General features: G+C 40.1%; 1 protein-coding gene across 8 annotated transcripts in view; it reads left to right on the forward strand.

Moving 5' to 3' along the window:
• Nucleotides 1-25,089, forward strand: part of ZMIZ1 (zinc finger MIZ-type containing 1) — a 339,063-nt gene that overhangs the window by 33,251 nt on the left and 280,723 nt on the right. For all 8 annotated transcript variants that reach the window (XR_010722301.1, XM_066191513.1, XM_066191512.1 and 5 more), the window contains exon 2: nucleotides 16,038-16,172. The gene's annotated coding sequence lies outside the window, so the exon portion shown is untranslated. The remainder of the gene's footprint in view (nucleotides 1-16,037; nucleotides 16,173-25,089) is intronic.

Raw genomic sequence — 25,089 nt, forward strand, 5'->3', positions numbered from 1 at the left:
TGTTGTTTTGATATTAAAGTTAGAAAATATGTTGAATATCTTGAGTAAGATTAATTTATTTAACTTGTAACTTGGAAGAGAGCTTGCGATTTATGTCAAATAAATATTGATGGTTTGTAACTGAGTTTGTTGTGCAGATAAATGCCATCTGACTATTATTGTCAAGCTTGTTTTAACCTTCAGAGATAAGGTTTTTTGAGAGAAACATACTGCAAAAGCTCTCTGGCAAAAAGTCAAGAATTGAAATCTGGTGGTCTACTTAAAAATGGTACTTGAAAAAGATGGATGGTATAGTGTGTGGGGGGTTATTTGTTTGAGTTGGGATTTTTGTTGTTTTTTGTTTAATATAGATAATTATTTAGCTGTTGTTCTGCCCAGCAAAGCATTTTGGAAAGAAATGAATGCTTGTTTGTTTAGCTGTCCCTTAATTTCAGGGTATACCATTGTAGCAAAACACTTTCCTGGATTCTTTATCCAGAGTCATCTGAAATCATACATAGTCATTCTGTTTGAACAAGCTAGCTTTATTTTGGGACTCACAACCTGCTCACTGGTGCTGAAGTGCTGTACCATGAGATTCATTGAAGTTTCTGTGAGAGCTTAAAAGTCTTTTGAAAAGTATTCTTTAATACGTTACAATGCTCACTTGAATTTAGGGGCAAAGGCCCATATTAAACAGAGTGCAGGGATCACACAGGTGATGAACAAGAAGATTTATTCTGAAGCACCCTTCTTTGTCCGGCGAGATCTGCTGCTACTGTTTTCTGGTCTCCTTAGCCCTGATTCAGTAATATGATTTTGAGGATCTGCTTTTAGGAAGATCTAAAAAGCAGTGGAGGTTACCCAAGTCATGGGCTGTGTGCATCAAAATGCATTATCTGCATCCAGGAGATGTTTGCATTCTGTCGGGGAGCGTACAGAAGGTAGCCCTGGATTCGGAGGTTGCACTGTGCCGTTAACAGCGCGCACACGCGCAGCGTGAGGAAAGCCATGTGTGGGACAATAAGGCAAGCACTTCCTTCTGTCACCAACTGCTGGGGCAAGTTGGCATGATTTAGTCTCTGCTTCTCCTCTGTGCCTCTCTTTCAAAAGGTTGAATTCTCTTCAAGGAAATCATAGTTGCTTGATAGGTTATAATAATGTGAATTAAGGCCTTCATAAAATGAGCATGTAACCTAATTTCATTCAATGGTAACTCACCTTTTTCAGAAAGTGTTTTCAGATTTGACCATTAGATTAACATTTAAGTGTCTGTGTACTCAGCTATGTCACCAGAGTTTCCTTGTGTGGAAAAGAAAGCTCATTTGCATCACCAGACACTAAACTGTTTTAAATAAAAGCATTTCTCAGGAACACAAAGTTTTTATCGTTTGATTGCAAAATGCTTTAGACTAACAGCGAGGAGATACTAGAACTGGGGAAGGATGATGAAGGTTCTAAGTACTTATTAGGTTTACATTTCCAAAATTAAAAATTCTGAAATTAGTTTTTCAGGTTACTAGTCCAGTTACCTTTTTACTTTGCTCATTTTTCTGGTTGTGTGGCTATGGAGAATCTGAGCATTGTTTTTTTAGTTTTCTTGCAGTAAGAAGCCCATAGTGTTATGAGCTTGGTTTTTCTTTGTCATATATGAGGATCTTAGATTAAAAAGGGTAAACAATTGATCTACATGTCAATTTTTAATGTTTTCTTTTAGTGGAAGGGAAGGACCTAAGAGTTGCAAGAAAGAATAAAGAAAATGGATTCTAACTAACCTAATGTTTGCAGAACCTGGTTAGGAACTCTTGATTGCTATAATTACATACAATAACAAAACTAAAGTCCTTTGGAGAAACCCAAGGCAATTTCCAGTGGTGTTTGTGGATGGATTAATTATTTTAATACATTTGGAGTAATGCCTCCTAGCTCTTTTATTTTCCCCCCTTCAGCATTACAGTAAACAGAAAACTTTCCTTGCAAAGGACTTAATTGGCTGTAATTTGTTGGCTAGATAGAAGCTGTCAGGAAATGGACAACACAGCTCTGTTGGATACAAGTTCTGTGTGGTTTTGATTTATTTAGGCATTTTGGGCTTTCTCCCAGGGTGTTGCTGAAGTTTCAACTTCTGAAAATTTGATCAAGGACCATCTTGTATCTGACTTCAAAATACTATTAGTAATAAAAAGGGTGGAGTGAGACCACTGCTCCTAGGGGATTGAAAACAGTTTTAGCGATGTGATCCTTGAGAGGGCTCCTGTGCTTCCTCTCCACACAGCTGGAGTTGCAGGGAGGAGAGGTAGTGTATGGGGCCTCAAAACTGATGGATTAATGAACAGCTGTTAGCATTTGGGGGGCTGGGATATGGCATAAATTAAAAACGTTGTGGACTTTCTATTACCAAGTTATTACTTCAAAAAATTTCCTTTGCAAGTCCCTCTTTTTCTTGTTTCTCCATTCCAGAACAAAAACTTAAATTGCTGATAACTCATTTACTCAATGCAGTGATTTTACAGGCTGACATTGGTATTGTTAGAAAGAGTGAAAGGACCTTTTTTTTTTTTCATTTTTTAAATTCTTTTTATTTCAACCATTGGAGCCAATGAACTGGAATATGCATACCCTCAGGGTCACTGTATTCATATTGTGATGAGACCTGTTACATCTTATTAAATCAATATATTTCTGTACTTTTCACCACTGTTTGGGTTCTTTGGCCTATAGTCTTCGAACCTTGGATTTTGTGGCTGAAGTCCGTAAGAAATGGCCAAATACAAAGCAAAAACACGAAAAAGTAACAGCTGTGTGATAATAAAAATGCACTCATGGCAGTAGGAGGGAGGATGCCAGCTTGAAGCAGTGTGTCTTGTCAGCAATTTGAATAGTCTCCTAAATAAGGTCATTTTGAGGTAAAAGTAATATGTTCCGCTAGAACTGGAGGCTGAGGACCTATGGGAGATTAAAAAAAAAGTTAGCACCTAGGTATCAGCAAAATTTGTCTTGTGTGTGTAAACATAGAAACAAAACTTTTGACTTCATTAACCATAGAATTAGTGTATCTTCATAAAGCAGATTGGCAATGTCAGGTCAGTTTTTGGAAGAAAAAGCTGCCCGAGTTTAGTAGGCTCTGGTTTAACCTTTTATCCATTTTAGTTACCTGCAAGTCTACTTGTTTGAACCCCCAAGCAAAACTATATCCACGTTTGCTGTAATGTTCTTGTGCCATTCAGGCAAGTCTGCACAAGTCCCTGCAACTCTGCTTTTTTGGCAGAGTTTTGGTTGTAGTTCAGATAATTGCACAGTAAACTCACAAAGAAACTGGGATGTGTGAACCCATTTGTACCTTCAAAAAAAAAAAGAAAAGCTGGTGTAACCCAAATTTGGCTCAGCTCCAGTCATTACCTGCTGCTCATCAGCTCTAACCTGTGTGTAGCAGCTCCCTCCCTATCTTCTCATGAGGTTAACTTATCTCATCAGGGGAATGTGTTGGCATTTGAGATCAGAAGGTTTCCAGAGACTTCTTTGGCAGAGCCGCTGGCATGAAAAGGCTCACGGTCTGTCTAGAAGGAAGCCAGTTTAAATGTGGGTACAGGGACTGAAACTGCTTTGTTGGCATTTTTTCCATCATTGCTGATCTAGAAGTTAATTTATTTGGTGTTTTGGGAAGATAAAGCTGATGGGAGAATGGGCTCTGTGCAGACAAGGGTCACGAAAATGCTGAGGATGTGCATGGATGGCTTTGACAAAAGGGCCAAAGTGTAGACAAGCTGCTGTTCTGAGACAGCAGCAGTGGCACTTGTGGAAGCAAACACAGCCTTCCCAGCACTTGTGAGTGGTGAATAAAGCTAAAGAGCTGGAGAGTGGGGCTGCCTTCCGAGAAATGATTGGCAGGGCTGGAAGATAACTCATTACAGAATCAGCAGAAGACTGGGAAACATTCGTTTATGCCAATTCAAATTGCTCTGGTCTCTAGAGACTTGGCAGTGTGATTCACTACTATGAAATATTCAGGTTTTAATCATCATTGCCTAGTGCAAAAACTGTAACTTGGTCATTTCTAAAATGTTATGCTTTTATTCTGCATAAACAAGTGTGAATTTATATAGTAAATGCATGTAAATAGGTACAAAGAATAGCTATATATTAAACTTCTAAAAACATGGATGTATCTGTAATGTATACACGTTTATATTTACTTGTCTGCAATCTTAAAAGGGCTGTGGAGGAAATGATTTTTCTGCCGGGAACAATTTGTATATATTTTGGTGAATGAAGAGTAAAGCACAGAACTGAGCATTGGGTGCTGGCAGATTAGCAGTGGCTCAGCACAGAGCATTTGACATCTGGTCATACATTTTTCACGGTAACTTAAATATACGTCTGAATTGTTCTTAAAGCTTTAGTTAAAATACAAAAATCCAGGTTTTGCCAGTGTGTCAAACTCTGCTGAGTCTGAGGGTGAATTTCTGGGAAATCTGGTATTTTTGTTTCAGGTTTGCCCAGCTGTTCCTCGTTGCCAGACTTATTGCTGCAGATCAGTCCACAGCTACAAGTCACTCCTTTTCTTCAGCTGTTTTCTAGGAATCCCAAACCCTAGTACTTTTCCTTCTGATTCTGGCTACTCTTGCAGCTTGAGGTCATTATGCTTCCTGTTATCCAAGCAAGCTGTCCCCTGATAAACACAGACAAGCCATTCTGTTCTACCAGATCATTTCATTGTCCGGTTTCTGCCCTGTCCTCCAAGTGTGTGGCACTCCTGGAAACAAACAATGTGTTCCCAACTCTCCCCCTCCACCTAGTCCACATGGCTTGCCTGCCAATTTATTCTCTTTGAATGTAGGTTCGGTGATTTTCATATGGCTATGCCAAGGATTACTGAGTAATTGCAGTGGGATTTGGAATGACCGTATAATGGAAGGGAAAACAGATTTGTGTACTTTCTGCTTTTTAAAGCCAGATGAGCAAGGGCTCACAGGTTTGTTAAAACACAACTCGAATACTGGGCCTTAACAGCTGCCAAAGGCCCTCTGGTTTGCTTGATGATCTGAAGGCTTCTGTTTTAATATGCTATCAAAGGAAATAGAAGTGCATTGAAACATGGGCTTTAACTGAACAGAAGGGGCATTTGAAAACCTAGCCTAAATCTCTTTTATGAGGGTTTTTTGTTTGGGTGATTTTTGTTTGTTTTGTTTTCCTAAGGACCCAAAGGTGCTGGGTTGTTTTCTAAGTTCTTAATAAAGTTTTGACACTCAGCTTTCCCCATGCATACTGTTACAGCTATGTAATTCATATCTCCTAATAATTCCTCCTGATATATATGAATAATAGGAAAAAGCAAAATTCCTGGTGTTATTAATGCAGAAATTGTGTGTGTGAAGATGGCCTGTGTTTTGCTCTAAAATGTGTTTCTCTTATTCCCTGGTCCCCTGTGCGCATTTTAAAATTTTTCCTGCACAGCTGAAGTGCAAAGTAATAAATAGATGATATTAGACCCAAGTTGTATGTATGTATGTATGTATGTGTTTTTCCTCTCAGAATTTCATTGAAAAGGTGAGCCTTTGTGATCTGGCATTTGGAAAGAAGCATGGGGTACATTTTGAGCCCCAGGTAAAATTCATTTTTCAAAATTGCCGTGGCTGAGGTGTCTTTGTTGGACCATAAGGCCTCAGAGCCCTGCTTGCTGCAGCCGGAAGGATTCAGATTCTGTCTGATTTTTCTTACAAGGCTTCAGCTTGCTGATTAATATTGATTGCTGAAGGAATTGGCCACTTGACTAGATGCTGAATCAAATAATCCCCTCAGTTCTTGCTTTGCAAATCCATTGTCATGGAACAAGTTGCTGAGAAGCTTTGCATACGTGCCACAGTGTGATGAGAAATTCTCTCACTGTCTGACTGGTAAAAATTGCACCTTTTCTCTACTTCTTAACATTCTATTGACAACTGATATTTGTCCATAAATTTGAGTAATAGTTTGTAGTTACATCTAATAGAGTACCAAGAAGAGGCCAGCTTGTGATACACAGTGAGATTGGGCCTTATAAATCACACAGGTAGTGTTGAAAAATTTCCCCACCTCTTTCTATCCAAATATTCTCTACTGACTCTGCTCTTGACACACAGCATAAACAGAGGCCCTGTAGCTAATGAAACTTTTAAATTTTGTGTTCTGATCTGGTCTCCAAGATGTTGGTAACAAACCCATCAGCTGTTCCTGTCCTGCCTGCTCAAGACCTTTGTGGTAGTGTGGGATGCTGCATGACAAGTACACAGGGATGCTGGTGGGGAAAGCAGGGAGCAGGTGGTACCATTGAAAATAGCCAGGATTTTGTGTGCAAGTTTCAGGAAAATGCAATGGTTCTGGTCTGTGTTAGTAGTTGTTACACTGCTGATGTGTGAAAGTGCAGATGGACCAAATGGGAGATGCAGGATCAGCCACGTACACCTTGTTTTTGCTAACTGGCTTGTACAAAGCCCAGGGAAATTGAGTGATTCCCACCATGGTGCTGTTTGCAAACTTGGAGCCTCTGGCTGAAAGATGGTTACCTGTTGGTCATTTTGGGGTCTGGCTGCTCTGTCAGTTACCTCTTTCCTCAATCCTGAATGTCTTCTCTTGACTACTGTGTTTTTGTTACTGTTCACAGAAGAAGTTCAGCTGAAACCTTCTTACAGGAATTCCAGTTCCGTGTTTCACGTTAGCTATAACTGCAATTATTATGAAAATACTTTCTTTAGTCAATAACTTCAGATAACCAGCTAGTAAATACTTCTTGCTCAACTTCTGTTCTATTTAAAAGTATTTCAGATCATTTGATGAGAGGAGGAAATAATTCACGTGGGAGGTATGAGCTATGGAAAAGCCTCTGGTTTTGGAGCATGAGGAATATATAGTATTAAATCATGAATTGTATCATACTATATCAGGCATCCATATACTGCAGCTATACTTTTGTTTTAGGAACATCAGAATTGTTTGTAATAAGAGTTTCATTCGGGGGATTGTCCTTGTAAAGAATCCTTTGGAGACAGCTGTTTTGCCCCTCTGCTTTGGTTGCTGATTAAATTTTTGAGGCTGTATTTCTTGTAATGAGAAATTGGCTCTTGGATGAATTTCCTGAGGAAAAGTATTGACTAAGGGCTATTTGTGACCATCTGAGCGTCGGGACAAGGAAATGTGCTAGAGGTAGAAAACAGAGCCTGCCATATTTGCACACCCAGATCATGGTTCACTGATTTTTTTTTCCCTCCTCTGGGAGATTAATACTCAGTCTCATCCATTGACCACTGATAGCAGAAGTCTGTGACAAAGGAAAGAAACATCAGAACTTATGAACAGAGTAAGAGAATTAATTTTATTAAGAAGCAAAGAAAATATAAGTAGTTTAAATATAGCTTATTGTTACAAAATAATAGGAAGTATTAATGTAATAAATACCTGAAAACGTGTGTAGTGTGGATAATAATAATGTTCTTAGAACTGTCTTTGAACAGGAGACATGAAAAAGTTTCAACTAACAGAAGAATGTCTTCCATATTTGAGGTCTCTGAACTTTTGGGTTCATTATCTGAATTTTTGGGGTCATTAGCAAATCTTTTGAGAATTTTTGAAATTACTTTCCTATTGAGGGTGGCAAGTTAGTACCCACCACTAATGCCCTGTTACCTGCCCACTCTGTGCTGGCTAAGGGAGGCATAGATGACCAACCACTTGAAGCAGAACTGGTTGTCTTATGCTGATTTTGCAAGCCTAGAGCTAATGCATTTGGTTTTAAGAGCTCTTCTGTCCTGTATAGACAATGCATTGAAACCATGGTGCCACTGCACAGGTCTTTACTAGTAGCGATATGGTTGCCAAATGATCTCTGCATATTGATAGTGAATTTTCTCTGTTATGCGTGTAACTTCCCCTGAGGTGGTGTGAAACTAGATCACCAAAATGATTTATGCAATGGAAAGCTGTTTGAAGGCTCATATTAGTGGTAGTTTGACAGTTGTTTGGCTTTGTTATTTTAAATGACTTTTATCACGGAATCAGTTTATTAAAACAAAGAGGGGCGGGTGGCGAGTATGCACAGAGACTGTTCTATCAAACCCAACTATCCAATACAGGCCCTGGCTCTGAAACTGTTGGAACTCAAATAGTTAAGCCTTGAGTGTGGATCTGTGGTGGTTCAGTTAAACATGCAATTCTACACTAAAGATACATCTCTCTTCTCTGATAACGTATTCCTTACAAATAGCAAGGGATTTTGAAAGGCTTTAACTATTAGTTCAGAGTTGCTTTTCATTAGACTTAGCTGCAGTTGTCATGAGACTTCTGTGTGGGGATTTGAGTTTATTTTGTAGCCTTTGCTTATGTTGTCATATACAAGCCTTGCATCGGTTAGGAAGGGGAAATGTTAGGCAATTGTGTGATTCCAACACATCTCTTAGCTAGAGATCCAGATTGTGGCTTCAAAATAAAAATTCCAAATACTTCATTGGAAGGCTAATGTGCTTTACAGGACAGACAAAAATTAATAGCACTTGTAGGTGCTTGAAATGAACATTCTCAGTGGGGTGTAGGGAGGAGATAGGAACTTGAGTGGTCTAAAAAAAAAAACGCACTTTTTTAAAAAAATGAAAAGGTTTGGCAAGAAGGATGCATTACAAGCAGTGAATACTTCTGCATGCACACAAACACCCACTTAAACCAGACCCTTTTCCTTGTCTCACCTCAGAGGCCGTGGCAGTGGGGAGGGGGCATCAGCCCTGGCAAAGCTGGATGCTCAGCCTGTGCTCCCTTCAGCTGCAGTAGCAGCTTCATGCAGGCAGCTGTGGAGCTGGCCCAAGCACCTCCTGTCAATGATTTCCATTTTCCTTATCTTGGCAGGTAGCACGGTGGTACGCTGCTTGTGGCCTGGAGGATAAGTGGGCATCTCTCTGAGCTTCATACTGGTTCCTGGACCAGTGTGAAAGCTGCTAGTGGTTGTGTGCTGCATTAATAGTACTAATGGGCTATTACTCTTACAGTTCTGTATATAGATAAGGATTAATATTATATTGAAATTTATTGTGAATTACTTAGTTTGTTGATATATGATGAAATCAATTCAATGGTGTAACAGCTCTCATAGTATTACTTTAGATACTGTGCAACCTTCCCTGGGACTCAGTGTAATGAGACGTGTTTCTTTTTTAACATGATGTAGATCTGTACTAATGATGGCTGGAAATAAATATTTTTGTATTTTATAACATAGTTGCCTGTAAACAATCAGGCTAGAGAATGTTTTCCAGTGACTGCAGCTTTTCCTGGCTGCTTTTGTATCAACATTTGGCATTATCTAGTTGCTCGACTCAGTGCATTCTTGAATTGTTTTCAGGAAAAAATACTAACCTCCGTAGGACTTAGATTTTGGTTGCAGACAATGATTCTTTTTGTACTTCTTCCTAATCTCTAACATGCATTTTTTTTCTGTGTGGACAGAAATGGTTTTTTGAAGGGATTGAAGCCATCGCTGGGAGTGGAACACTTGGATTATGACAAGTTTTTCCTGCTAGTAGTTTCTAAGTGGGCTCTGGGTGTGGGCACACATTTCTCAAGCAGTCCTCAGCATTGTGTTTAGCTTTTGCATGTGTCTGCACTTTGCTTCAGAGCTATTATTACAGCTCATTTAAACAGACACAAGGTAGTTTAAAACAAATTAATTTGGGTTCCAGTAGCAGGCCTGCTGCAGGGCTAAGGTTTTACTGTCTGAACATCTAGCCAGAGCCAGCGTTTGTGTGTTTTGCATTGATATTTTTGTGGCTATGGCTCACCTACAGTTGCTGCTGTAGAGGTGTGTCAGGTCAGTCCTTGCATGCTGGAATCATACCTGACTTGTCGCTGTGGATTGTGTCTCGCTCCTTGTTGCATTTTAAAGTGGTGAATTTCAATAAATTGCCAGGGATGAAAGGTAAGAGAAGCAGCTCTTGTAAGACAGGTTTTCAGTCCAAGCAGAAAATGGACAAAGAATGGGATGTTGGTGAAAATCTCTTCTCTGCTAGCTGGCCTATTGCAGGCAGGCAAGGTGCCACCAACTGGCATCTGTCTCCAGATTCCCCATATTGAGTCATTCGGACCTGCTGAAAGCATTAGGTCTAGTTATAACTTGCCCCAGTAAAGGTTCATAATAACTTCAAGAGATTATCCCAGTCTCTGTCATTTTCCTGAGCTCAGGCTCTCCCTGTCACAGGTTGGGGTTTTCTGTAAATGATGGGTTTTACTGGCTCATGAGCTGGTGAGCAGCTTGGGGTGAAATCTTTATCTTGCTCAAGTTGCTGGATGCTTTACTATTCACCTCAATGCTCCTTATTTTCCCCATGTGCCATTGAATTAACGAGTATTTCAAATAGGGAAAAAAATTTGCAAACACTCTGGGGCTGGCCCTAACTGCTGCCAGGTGCTGGGAGTGATTGATGACGTTGTTACTGGCCCTTACAGGAGACGTGGATGGGCTTTGGTGCCTCAAATTGCTGCTCCCTCCTATTGCTACCTGTTTACTGCAAAAGACAGAAGCCTCCTTTCAACCATTCTGCTTCATGTTTTAGCCTCTCTCCTGCTGCCAAGAATATTTTTACTCTGCATCAAGAGAAAATGAATTCATGCCTTCAGGATTTGTACTCTTTGCTCTGTGCTATATGATAGCAACCCAGTGAGATGTGCAAGTGGAAACTGCATTAATGATTGATAAAAGCTGAGAGCTGTTTAAATTTTTTTTCCTGTTTAATGACTATCAATAATTTAATGCATTTACTGTATGTTTTTAAGAAATAACACCCATAATACAGGCTTGGGTTTAATAGGCTAAATGATTCAAGCTTCAAAAAATGCCTATTTCAAACATGAAGTGTATCTTCTTTTTAATTAAGAACAAGATAGAAAAATACAAAATCAGGCTTGTAATATAGAGGTAGTCGCTGCAAAAAAAAAAAAAAATAAAGCTTCTGCATGCCCCCTTCCCACCCCCCTTATCCTTGGGGCTGTTGTAAAGTCCCCACTGACAGCAGCACAGAGGCTACCACCCCAGCAGGGTGCCACAGCAGGATGCTGCTTTCCCAGATGTGGCCATGCACCTGACTCTCTCGTCCCTTGTGTCCTGGGTCCTGGGCCCCACTCCACCAGTTGTTTTAGCTGGTTTATCAGCATCCTGTCACCTAATCACTTGGGGAAAGTTAAGGGGCAAGGCTTTTAGACAAAGATACTGCTCCCTTCTAGATCTAGAAGGGAGAAATAAATGTTTGACAAAATTATTCCCACCCTGTTTGTTGGAAGGGACCAAATATTTCAAGTGATGAGCTTCTCCCATTGTGCTTTGGTGCACTGAGTTTGGTCCTTAAGGCTTTGCATATAAAATATGGGGTATAAATCTTACTTGTGCTCCTTATGTACCCATTTAGGTGATTAAGAGAAAATTAATTTTTTTTTTTTCATTCTTGGTGCCGTCATTGCAGTTAGACTGGTAGGTAAATGTCATACAGAGGTTGGTATGCTTTAACAGGCACATTACTTAATAAATACATCTATGTGAATAGTGCTTCTGAAAGCTCAGATTTTTCTCATGGAAAAATGTCATTTTGGGAAGAGTTTTTTTCAGAATCCAAGGAAAGCAGGTGGGTAAATACAGATAGCTATAACATTAAAGCCATAGGAAACAATTGTGTGAACACATCTGTATAAAGATAGAGGAATAAAATACATTTGGTATTTAAACTAATGGTTGTTCAAATGAATAAAAATTACACTGCTTGTTTAGGAAATATATTTCATGTAAGTAAAATCTAGTCTTTTATTTAGACATCTGTTGGTGGTGTATTCCATGAGTTCACCAAGGCAAATGAAAGGAGAATTTATTTAGGAGGTCTGTGTTTTCATTGACTCTTACCACAGCTTTGTCTGTGCTTCTGCAACAATGTTTTGGTTACTTTTTCTTGGCTTCTTGTAACAGATATTTGACAAGAGCTTCCTGTCTTCGTGCAGATACACTTCTGGGAAAATAGCATTTATGTATGAAGAAGCTTCTTTCTTCGCAAATATCTCCAGTTCAGGTGTTTGTGGTGGAAAGCTTACCCTGTTGTATGTATGAGACATGCACACACACATATGCATGGATAATAGCGATATGCTTTTAATTCATACTAAAATAAATGAGAATTTGCTAATTTCTAGCTTGTTCTTTTTATGTTGCTGTAGGTAAACGTTATATTGTGTTTTCATGAAATGTTACATGAAATTAACATGTTACATGAAACGAAACATGGAAGTTCCATTTCATACTGATTCTGTGCCAGCTGTAGATACTAGAAAATAGCTTGGAGAAAGAACCTGATTCAGAAGCAGGAGAGGTTCCTGACTTCAAACCTCAAGGCTGAGGGGTTTTGTTCAGTTTCATCATGCTATTTAAGAGCAGGTATTTTAATCTTCCTTTTTTCTTATCTTGCTTGTTTGTTTTTTGCAAGAAGAAATGGAGACTGCAGCTTCCCTCAATAGATGTTAAGGAAATAGTTGTTTTATTACCTCTCCTAGATCAAAAGGTTGAAAACCAACAGGAAAAAAACCCAAAGATCTTTTTACTGTGATATAAACTTGACCTGTATCTACTAGTGCACTCTGAATGTACATATAATTCACCTGAAGAAAAGTAACTGTTAGTTAAATGTAGATAGAAGAACCTTGAGAATGCTTTTTGGTTTTCTGTTTAAATTTTAAGAGGTATTGATGATGCCTACTTTGGTTTAAACCCTCATATTATGGACAAAGTTGGGGGAGGGTTCTGCTGCATACCGCAGTGCTCTGATCTAATTCCTCAGTGTAATGAAATTAATAGCCATAGTAGAGCTAGAAAATGCAATAAACCAGAAAATCACCCAGATTGGTTGTGTAAAATGGGGGCTTCTGTTGACACAGGAGTTCCTCTAAGAGCTGACTGGGGCTCCATGCAGGGGTCAGACATGATAAGGTCAGCAAGCTCTTCTCCAGTCATGCAATGCAGATTGGAAGTAAGGGGCATGCATTACTTTCCCCAGGGTTTTTTTTTTTCTGAATATAAAAGTCTCTGGATCATTTAAGACCTAGAACCTGCAAATGTCCTGCAGGATTTTTGCATTTTTCTATAGGAAGTGGTCTGTCTGTGTTTGGATAATGCCTGAAAAAACGCTACCTTTGTTATGCAGGAGGAAGAATGAATCTGGCATCATCATTCAGAAAAGATTAGTCAAAATGACATTCCAGTTTCCCTGCTCCATGTTTAGATCTCCAGCTCAGGTACTGTCCAGAATGGGCACGCATCATGTGAGATTTAAGGAGAAACCAGACCTAGCTGGAATAATTGAGGATTATTTTTATTAAGCTTGATGTAGGAAAGCAACTCCACTAAATTCATTGCAGGAGTTGACTCACACACCATCTTGAGGGTGTTTGACTCAACATATGCCTAGTCATTTATCTAATGTTGATGTCAACGATTTGTTGGGTTTTGATAGAGTGTTTCCCAGTTTTCTGTGTGTTTCCTTCCTGTAGTGGCTGTATACCCAAAACATTTTGACATTTTTTTCATACAAATTATCTCTGGCCCTGCCAGAAATTTAGTCAAGTCTTTTGGTATTGTAAGTCATTTTGCGAGGTTTCTCCACTTAGAATTTGACTTTCAGGTAATGCGTTATTTCACTTTATTTTTTTTCTTGCCTGAGGATTTGAGAACAGACAATCTCACCTTTGGAGCAAGTGATGTTGTGTCAAACCTGTGTCTCTGAATGGTACTTGAGACAAATTTATGTCTCTCTGAGAATATTGTTTTAAAACTTTGTTTTTTTGCACTCAGACTTCTTTTTTTGCCAGCTCTTGACTTTGTTTGATTTAAAAATATGCTTTCTTCAAGTCTTCCACGTCTGCTTTAAATGATTTCTCCTACTAGTAATAGGACGGAAGTGCAAAATTTTAAAATGCTTTAAATAAAACCAGTATTTCAGTTCTTAACAGACTTTACCAGAGATCTGGTGGGGGGAAAGTGTTTCTTAGCAGGGAGAAAAATGCTGTCAAAAGCATTGTTTTGGTTTGATAATGAAAAAGAAAAGCAAGTGATTCGTTTGATTTAGGGATGCAAAACTAGTGTATGTTTGAGGGGGTGATACAATTTCTTTTTTTCTTGCATTTTGCAACCTGATCTGTGCTGAGCTGCTCAGTAAGTATTGATTTGCACATAGCCTCGGGATGTACACGTGTCAGGAGCAATTCACTAAGGGTCATTTCTTCTCCCGTCCCCACACTGGGGGCTGTAGCACTGTTTCCCTTAAATAAACAAAACAAAACAAAACGATTTGAGTTCTCCAGGTTTAAGTTGCTTTGCATCAATTAGTACAAGATGGTGAAAGCCGACAGAAAGCAGAAACGCAACTGATGAGGGGTGTAAGACATTGAGAAAGTGAAATTAAACACTGTGGGAAGGTTTGCCTTTAGGCAGAAGGTTGAGGACGCAGGTTTTCCAGTAGTTACATTTTTGTGTCAGAATCCATTCTTTCGCATTGTCACATTATTGCTGCGCCTATTTATGGGTGCACATAACAAGGCAGAAGAGGTTTTGAATCACCGAGCTTGTTCTTTCTCTCCTTGGTGCACATTTTCTGTGTGTTGTCTTCTGTGATCTTTATTTAGTTTTTCATTGTTTATTTACACTGCCACTGTTACTTCATGAATTCTTTAAATCATTGCCTATCTAGAGGGGAATCTGGACAGAATTACTCTTGCAGCTTTAAGTCTTGCTGACAGGAGGAGAGAAAAAGAGAGCTTTTGTCCCCTAGAGAAATGCAGGAACTGTGGCCATTTAGAATTGGACAGACGTGGTGGCTTTGAGGGAGATGCTGTGATAGAAGTGCTGCCTTTTATGTTGTTTCCTATCTGTTGGGGCCCCTTATTTAAAATCTCTTCCAGGAGACTAGGATCTGTATGCTGTTAGCAGATGGGTTAATTGTTGTTTTGAGGGATGGCAGAAGTGTGTGTGGAAATGTAAGGTAGCACAGACTTTTTTCCTTCTTTTGAGAACTTGTGTTCAGATTTTCCATGGGACAGAAAAGGGTAGAGTTTTTCTGCATGAATATAAACCAACAAAGTGTGATGGAGAACAGACTGGACATGTTTCCCTTTGCTCATTCCCCGTGGAAAACCTTGATTGCCGTTTCCTCAAAGATGTTAATGTCTTGCATGCACACTTTAAAATAATTTTCCACTTGATTTTCCTGCCTTTCATCAGAGGCAGGTACTGGAGGTAGGGAGGGGCCCATTAAATCTCTGTGTCTGTAAGTTTCTTTAAAGTCATGTTAGGAGTAGGGCTGAGAGAGAAATGGTCTGAGGTGAGGAATTGTGGTTTTATGGGAGTGAAGCTGGATTTCTAAGTGGTACCTTTAGTCAAAAGGTTTTTTAGATCCCCTTCCCTTCATTCTGTGTTAAACAACCCCACACAAATACTTATTCTTGCTGTTACTGAAAGATTTGATATAGCTGGAATAGACTGTCTTAAGGAAAAGAGAAGTTTTCTTAAAAAGAAGCAGAACTTATGATTAGTTGCAAATACCTCATAATTGTAGGTATCATCCTCTCAGAGTACATAAGCACTTGAATGTCAGTATATACCTGTATGTTCAGTATGCATGTTGGAATTTGCCTTTTGCCAACTATTTTGATAGTAAATGTGGCTCATTTGAATTTTTACAGAAGTGGGTGTGAGCTTGGCTGAAGCATGTTTACATAATAGAGAAAGTGCTGGAGAATATTTTTGAATCGGACTTTAACCCATTCTAGTGTGGGACTTTTTCCCATTCTCTTTGCTTTTCTTAGTAAGGGTTGACTTGACATTCATGTTCCCTATTTTGATAAAGTCACAATGGAGAAAATACAGGACACCCTAAATTGTCATTTTAGAACTGCAGAAGTAGTGGCACAGTAGCTCTGCCAAGCAGGAGTTGTAATCAGTAGCCTCTTGGAAAATCATGAAAGCTAATGCTTATTTCCTTTTTTTTTCTTTTTTTTTTTTTCTCTCCTCCCCTCAGGAAATACTGTCGTGCTGAGGAAGAAAACAGCTCCCTCCTCCCCTTTTTTTGTTCCCCCCCCTCCCCTCCGTTCTTCTTCCTGCCTGATTCAGAAGCTCCAGGAATGTGCTAATTGGCGGCGGCCTCTTCAGAAAGGTAAGGGGTAATTGTTATCTGCTTTTCAAGGTGTCTTGCCTGCTCTGCTTCTTCTGGAAGGGCAGGTGATGGAGGAAGAAGTTTGTCTACGTGAAGTTTAGTCAAGCTTCTGGTTCGCGTGGGTAGCCCTTCTAATAATGGAATGCCAACAGAAGCTTTGTGCACTTCTTGCTCTACTACTAAGTGTAGGATACTGTCCTTTGAGAAAATTTAGAATATGAGATATATTTTAAATGCTTGCAGAGGAAAAAAAGTAAAACTGTTGTATTGCAGACTGATTAACTAAATCTTTTTCTCAATATCATCTTAGATAGAAAGACAGAGAGTTAGGTCTGGAGAAGACAAGTTGAAGAATCATATCTCAAAGTGTTTTTATTATTATCATCACACATGTGCATCTGATCAGGCAAATATAGATTAGCTTGGTTGTTATTTTAGTTAGTTTTTTAAACCTGATGCCTTCTCTGGGGTCTGTCATGATTTTGTGGCTGGTTGTATCACTGACAGATAAGACAGGAACTATCTGGAAGCCCAACTAGTTCTGAATGGTGAAACATGTGGCAAGTCTTTAACTCTTCGGACTTTTTCCAGTTTTGGACAGAAGTGCAAAATGTGGTGTGTGAGAGGAATTTAATTTTGTTGTTATCTGATGGTGTTGAAAAAAAATTCATGTCCGTCTTTTCACTGCAAGACATTCAGTTCGTGTGTCAGGGACATATAAAGTCCAAGAAATTAGTGCTGATTCACAGAGCATCGTGAGCTGCATGAGTAGAGTCAAGTTTGTTGCTAGACAAATTGCATATGTATTTTAATATTAAAGATTTGTATTTGCTTAGGAGCTGCAGCGCTTTGAGATGTCATTTCCTCTTCCATCTTTGTGATAGATGTTAATGCTCTTTGTAGTGGAGGTAATATCTTCTGTCTAGACCTCAACCATTCTGGTTCAGAATTGATGTCTTAACTTAATCCAGCACTGAGAAGGGGTTTATGCTAACTCGCTAGGTTCTGAATCGGAGAGGCCAGTGCACAATACAAGTTTTCCTGCTGGATTGCTCGGTGGTGCTAATGTTTGTGAAGGGTTTTGAAAGACAGTGCGATGCAATAATGTCTTAAATTGCCCCAGCAGGATTTGTCAGAGTTCATTTGTCAGACCCCTCACACTGACTAAGTACACTAACATATCAAGGATAAGCTCCAGACAGGTAATGTGCCTTGGGATGTTCTTTTTCTCATTTTCCATCTCATTCTTGCCGGTGCAGAGGCAAGCTAAGTCTTTATTGAACAGCCACTACCAGCTGTCTGGCTACTTTCTGCAATAAAGCTAATGATCTAATGGGCAAATGTTTCTTGGGGACCTTCAGCTGAAGCGGAGACAAGGAGAAACATACAGACCAGCTAAAGGGTTCTCAAGGAGTTTGCAATTTCCCCAGGGCTCCTTCTATGTAATTACCTGTCTCTCTCTTTGTCTCCTATCTTTTAATGCAGGAGGAGTGTCAGACTCAAGGCCGCTAATCTTCGTTACTATGGAAAGGCTGGTTACACTCCTCTTCATGCACTTCAGAAATGGCAATCGCCAGTCCCCAGCTGGTTCCCTGAATCTAACTTAAAAATGGATGATAGCTTTCCTCCTTGGTGCCAGACTAAAGAATGCAGCTGCCTGTGCTGTTGCAGGCAGGCATTGCCTCCACTGCTGATGCCGTGGCATGCTGAGGAGCCTGCAGGAGCTGCCTTGTGGCTTCTGAACCTGTTTTCTCCCAAACAAGCAAAGGCTCTAAAGTTCCTTTGAAACACGAAATTTTGGGGCACACTGAGATGTGAGAGGCTTGGCTGCACTGCACGTGTGGAGGAAAGATTCTATAAGGATTCGTAGCTCCAGCTGAGTTTTTGTACTTTTTCTGAATGCCTTCCAACTCCCTGGGTTGGGGGCTGAGGGGCGCACAAGCTTTAGAGTTGTTTTGCAGGATTGTGGGCATTGCTTCTTGTAATTCTCTCCCTCCCAGCATATGTTATATGCGGTGGTGTGCAGAGGAGCCAAGTGCCACTGCTCAGTTAAACAGGATCAGCTGAGAGGCTGTGCACAGCCCACTGCTGTTTCTCTCTGGCTGGGTACATCTGTCCCTCTTGCACAGCACTGGAAATTTGGAGGGGAATCCCTGCCTGCTGCTCCCCTCCTCCTTTTCCTGCACATGCTTCCTGAGTTGCAACATGTCAGACAGATCGTTCCTCTGAAGCCACGGCTTGGGAACGGCTCCAGCACAAAGGCCTTGTCTCTGTGTGCTCCTTCTCATCCTGCTGAGGAGAGGGAAACTGTCCCATGTTGGACAGGGTCCCTTTCCAGCTGCTGCAGGCTTGCACGCCCAGGAAGTGTACGTTGCTAAACCCCTTTATGGTACCTTTGTAAAACATGCTTTAACTGTCTGCAAATGTACGGTATTTAAGCAGCAGAGTCTGTATTATCAAATGCAGTCATGCAGACTGTAGTCCTCGGGGTGAAAAGCTCAGGGGGGAGAGGCTGGATGTGACAGTGAAATCTGAGAACCAAAGCAAGAGGAAATTCTAGAGCAGGTTCAGTAGAGGTGGAGGATGGGGAACATATACTTGTTCTCGGTTTGGAGGTGTTGAAGGGGGAGTCAGAAAGGAGAGGGAGAGGCAGGGCACGGACAGGGCAACAAAAGATCAGGCTGTCCAGCGAGCCACAGTTTGCTGTGTTTTGTTTTCTGCCTTTAATGCTTTTCTCTGCCCGTTCCTCTTAACTAAATTTGGGCAAAGATAATTTTTAATTTTCTTGTTTGTTGAAAGAGCAATCCTACCTCCATTCCGATTTTTTTAGAAGTTATGTTTTGTACCAGTGCATCTAGAATGACTATTTTGCACTGATTTTTTTAAAGAACTTTTATTCCCCTGATCATTCCTTTTTTATTTGTATCAACCTGAGCCATTTCCAAAGGAAAGGTGGTACTGCTGCTAGCTAACATTTCAGGTGGGTGACACTGTATGTTAAACACATGTCTGTAATAAGTTAGCTGTCAGTCGGAAGTTTGCCCTAATTGTTTTTCTTTTCATATATAAATCAAGTTTGCAGCTCTTGAGCATTAGTAGAGCATTTTAACAAGGTATTTGTTTCAGGTCTTGGATTTTTTTTCTCCCTCAAATCCTTTGAGATCTTTGGGGTTAGGATTTCTCATTCAATAACTGTATTTAGTAAAATGATGTGCCTGTCAAAGCTGTATTGCACCTTATGAGAGGATGACAGGTTCTTCCAGAGTTCTCAATTTGCAAAGCCTTAACCATCTCCCACTTTAAATCAGGACTTTGCCACTGCTTAAGGTCTTTAAGTACTTCATTAACTTAACAATAAGCCTGCCCTCTCTTGCTTTTTAGTAAAACCTTTGATTTTTTTTCCAGTTTCATTTCAAGAATGTTACAGGTATTAATTCTTTATTCTGGTACAGAGAAGACTCAAATCTCATAAACTTTATTGGAGAAGGAAAAATAACTTCCATCCCCACAGTGCATTTTCCAGGTAATTTTTATGTTTAGAATCTGTTTACCATGGAGATTTAGAAAGCTAAATGCTTGTTTTGTACCTGTAGAAAGAGTTTTAAACATCTTTGGTGTTTTTAAGTGTACACGAAGTGGAAAGGAAGGAGTTTCTGAGAGAGCCTGTTGTGCTAATCCATAATGAATGGCTGAGAGGAATGAAGTGTAGTGTAATGCGTAGGTATTAGTGTAGGTGGCAGGTTTTGGTATTTTACTTTTGTTTATATTCTCTGTTAGTCCTTCAGAAAGAAACCTGCAAGGCCCAAATCAGCTATAAAGTCCTCATTGAAATTAGCAATGAAAAAGACCTGGTTTGTTGCCTTATTTCCTTAAAAGTGGTAACTGTCCTCTACTGCTAGGGAATGACCCACCTGGTTGCTTACTGCTCCATCTTTCAGGTACACAAAGATGCATATGAACTCTTCACAATTTTCAAAAATTTGGCCATTCATAAAAAAATAATAACAAACCCAAAGCAGCAGAATTTTTCATTCCTAAACCAAGTATTTTAAAGTATGAATCCAAAATCATGACTTGATATTTCAAAATCATGTTTTCCAGGGGTTTTTGTCTCTTCTACTGTGTTTGGCATACACATGGTTTTATGTGGTGCTGCCTCTTGGGTATTGTGAGGACTGGGTACTACTTGCAGCCCAGGCTGTGGTAGCAGAAATCATTCATCCTGTTTCATCCCTTTTGGGCTCAGCCCATGGGAAGAATCCTGTTCAGTTAGCTCAGTCATTGCACTAGAGAGCTGCACTAATATCTTGCCAGCTGCAGGACAGAAGATACTTCATATTAGGAGAAATGCCATGAAGAAATTTTGTTTAGAAAATTCTATCCAGATTTGAACTGGCCAGGTAAACTTATACTGGGAAGTGCTTTGTACAATGTGTCCTAAAACATTTTTATCTGGTGCTGATGGCCTTAAATGCCAGATGAAGTACATCAGTGACTCATGGTCAGTTACTGCCCTGCTGTGTGATGTAAACCAGACCTTGCTTTGGTGCCTTCTCGCATACAGCCTTGTCTGGCTGGATGGTGAATTTCAAGCTTGTGCTTATAGTCTGCAGTTCATACCGTAACCAAGCTATTCTCTTGAAAGAGATCTCTTAAACTGCCTGTTGCATAAATAGAAAGCTTCCAGTCATTTCCTTACTATTCCTGATTAAACAAGAAATTAGATCTCAATGTTAGAGTGACCCAGGAAGTTTTATTTCCCTTTCTCCTCACCTTCTTTTCTTCCATTCCTCCCTGAAAATATGGATTTGTTGCAGTTTTAGGCCGAATGATTTTTCAGTCTTCTGGTTGGCATTGTTGTGAAAGAGTGGAAGCTTAAAATTTTAGAGAAAGAAAAGGGAAAGTGTGTAGCTTTGGGTTTTCTTTGTTTATTTTTTAAAGTTTCTCAAATACATTTGGGTGTTTCTGACAGTCATAATAAAATCAATTGGTTAGACAAGAAGATTAGGTTTATGAAGCAAAGCACTGTTTTCCAGCAAAATGAGCAACTAGGATATATTTCAGTCTTCAGATGCTTGGCTAAATAATGGTAACATACGTTTTTTGCTGCTAGAAATTGAGATTTTGGCGGTCGTATGCAACTGTGAAATCTGCAGGCATATCCTGTAGCAGAAGCTGTCTTTATGCATATACAGCACATGGTATTTGGCTTGGGAGAAAGTTCTTTGCTCTCTAAGAAAGTCAGGTTTTTGATGGAACTGACTGCTGTTTGTGCTTCATAGTTAAAATTATTTTATTCTGGAAGGACAAATAAGTTGTATGTATTAAAGGTACTGTTGTTTTGCCCCTGCTCCCAGCAACGCAGTCTGTTTCCCTGGCTCCTTCTTCTTTCCAAGCTGTTTCTTTCCAAGCTTGTGATCATAATTACAGTGAGAAGTAGATTACATACATCTGTATATTCCAGCAGGAAAACTGAGCCTTGGAAGAATTTTGGACTGTGGGATATTTCCTTACTCACCTCTGTCTTAAAAGTGTTTTGATATCCTCAGAGGGTTCTGGGAATGTCAGTCTGAATGGCCTAAGAAGACACTGGGTATAGAGAGGATGGACAGTAGAAGGAAAAGGTTGGAAAAAGTATGCAAGTGGTGGTTCACCAGTGTCACATTAATGGAATCCTCGAATCAAGTGCTCATTCATTTTAACTAAAGGCTAATTAATCAGAGTGAGTAGATAAAATGATAAGCTGCTTTTAATGAAGTGAAGCAGCTTTATTAGCAGTAAGCAAAACGCAAAATATTTGGTCTCTGGCACATGTGGTTTTCATGGGGACTGTGGTTTGCCACTAGCTCTGGGTTGTGCTAGCCTTTTCCTTGCTGCACTCTGCAGGCTGTGCTGTCTGTGTGTTTCAGCATGTGGCCAATTCAGAATTCAGGAAATGGAATCTAATCAGAAGCAGGTGTAACATTTTAAAACCAGAAGGAATGTTCCTTACAGATCTTTTTCTATGCCAGATTAGCATTTGCCAATTTTCAAACTTCGGATGCTATTATTTTTCTTTGGAGATAGAAGGCTTTTTGCTTCCAAGCAGGCAAGCAGACAAACAAAAAACTGTGTGGATTTACCAGCATGCTGCTGTTTGAAAGGCAGCAATACGATACCTCTTGGTAACTGCTAACATAGCCTGAAACCAGTAAGTAATTATCTAGCCATTCGCAACTTCAGAACAGAAATGCACCAGGCTGGTTTTAAGTGTGTATATGATTAAGTAGAGGGCCAAAGCCGGCGTGCCACTGTTAAACTGGAGCAGGCTTGCATACTCTTGTTTCAGATGATTTTTCTGCAGTGCATCTGTGCCATTGTGGTGTTCCCCAGTGTCTCTCTTGAAAAGCAGTAGAAGCCATTGGATGGACTATGATGTGCATGGCAATGCAAGGCTATAATAGGAAATACATAAATGAGTCATAGCTTAAGATAATGATGTAATTTACATTGGGCTGAATTACATTAAGTGCCCACATTTAAGCTGGAAATGAACTTCAGTTATGACTCTGTATATCCTTGTTGAAATAAGCTAAAATTAGCAATTTATTCATAAAAGTCACCTCACAGTAAACTTACAAACTTAGCGGTTTGATAAGGTTCCTGTAGTTATGTGAACTGGAGAAATTGAGGTGGTAGATGAACGTGATTTGCGAATAGGGTGCTGGCAAGGAAATTGTCTTCCCCCCACCAGCCTTTCCTTAAAAGACTCGGCTTCCCAGCGCCATTCAAGTGTAAATCCTTCGGCAACAAAGGGGAGGCTGGCAGCTCCACCGGTTCAACAGTATAAGCGATCTCTCATGCTTCAGTTGAAAGGTTGAATCCCTGAAACGCAGAATGCTGCTATAGAGGGGAACTCTCAAAAGGCTGGTGAGAATGGCGGAGTGGGGGGGGAGCCCGGGGTTGGAAAGCTGTTGAGATCCTTGAAAGAGCAGTGGCAATTTTTGTCTTTACTGTCAAATGACCTGGAGGCAGCTGGACAAAGGGATAGCTGCTGTTCAGGTGAGGTTGCAGTCATCACTCTAGGAGCTGGATTTTACTTGTTCTCCCCCTTAGGAACACAGCATGCTGCTCAACTTGCCAGCACTGTATGTGGTGCCAGTATTTTGTCTACAGTGTGCATTGAGTCCCTCTTAGTTTTCCTGTTTGGACTATTCTTTCTAACGACTTTGTGTTGCAAGTCGCAAAGCTCCGGAATTGTGACTTCTTGCTTTGCAAAACAGAGTATGAAATCGTGGACATTGGGTTTTACACTGAAAGGGTGAGGTTAATCTTGCACCTTCTGAAACCCTTGTAAATATTTGACCGGGTACTCGGCAACACAGCTGAACTGGCTGAGTTAATGCTTAATGTGAGAGTGGTCCTGAGGTGTATGGCTTTGGTGATGGGCCAAGGGTCACAGAGTGAGCTGTGGCTCCCCATGAAGGCATCTGTGCTCCCTGTTTCTTACCTTCCAGGATTCCTCTTTCCCCCCCCTCCACCGCCCCAGATCTGCGGGCAGGAGGAGGTGAGAGAGCTCAGTCCACTCCAGGCAGAATCAGCTGGGTGTGTTCAGGCGGCAGTAAAATCGGTTTGGGCTGTCCTGCTGACTTTCTCTGCCCTGGTGCTTTTGCTGGTCCAGCAGCAGTGTGGTAATCCCTGACTTCCAAGCAAGGGCGAGTCTGTCAGGCTCTCCACAACTACGTCTGGTCTTGGAAGAAGGTTTTAATGCACATATAATTGGCACCAGTAGGCAGTTGGTAGTAACTGGTCACTGAGGAGGAGCAGCCTAGAGACCAGTGACAAATCTGAGCCTGAGTATGTTAGAATTTAAATTGTAGGTTCTGATACCCGCCATGCCTTGATAATGTAAAAATATCCTCTTGTGTTCTGAGTGAAATGCTTTCTAGTGTTGGAAAGCTAGCACAAAGGCTACATGGGAAAATGTTTTCAGCTTTATGAACCAGGTGAATGAAAATCCCTTCCTTGTTTTATGCAACTAACCAGTGCAAGACAGCTTTTGCTTTTCTGATGTAAAGATTGATCATTCATAATGTTGTACCGTATCAGTCCTTTAAAGTGGCAAGAACCTTAAATGTCAGTGCAAATGGGAGAAGATTCTTTCAGAGAACTTCAATATCATAACAGAGCCTTAGCATCATTTAAAAAAAAAATAGGTTTTTAAAAGGATTGTTTAGGTGTGATGAATGTTGCTTGAGGATACCAGCTATCAGAGACATGTACAGTGTATTCCAGTAAGTGTATAATGAAGTAGTACTTACCCCGCCTACTGCACCATGAGATGGAAATGAGCAAAACTTTGATTATTGAAAAACGAATTTGTTACATGGTATTTTAAAAACTGTAACCTTTTCTATGGCTGTGTTTTTTTAACTATTGTTGTTGTAAAAAAAAGTTATTAATTTCTGGCAGTAGTTTATTGTTTTGATATTGGGGGGTTGTTTTTGGTTTGGTTTTTGATTGGTGGTTTTTTTTGTTTGTTTTGGGTTTTTGTTGGTGGTCTTGTTTGGGTTTTAATATACTGAAAAGTTAGTTTATTTGCTCACTTACAGTTTGATAGTCTGCATTTTCTAGTCTGCATTTCTGTGGCAGAGATTTTGATTCCTGAAGATCAATTCTGGAAATATCCTATTTAACAAAAATGGAGAAAATGAGTGTCCAAGAAAGAAGGCAGTAGTGTTGAGAAAAGTCTGTTCATGCTGGTAAGGAGTTTTGACCTCAGACCAGGGACTCACTTGGGAAAGGTTCAGTACATTTGACTCCAATGCTCCTAATCCAAACAAGCCATACGGAAGAAGCTAAAAAAGATAAGGTTTGGGAAAAGCTTTTGCTATGTGGCTTGTGATCAGAGCACCTCAAACATAGTTCCTACATAACC

This window comes from Chamaea fasciata, unplaced genomic scaffold (genome assembly GCF_029207755.1).
Source record: "Chamaea fasciata isolate MVZ Bird 193981 ecotype frontalis unplaced genomic scaffold, bChaFas1.0.hap1 SCAF_9, whole genome shotgun sequence".
NCBI classification, from domain to species: domain Eukaryota; kingdom Metazoa; phylum Chordata; class Aves; order Passeriformes; family Sylviidae; genus Chamaea; species Chamaea fasciata.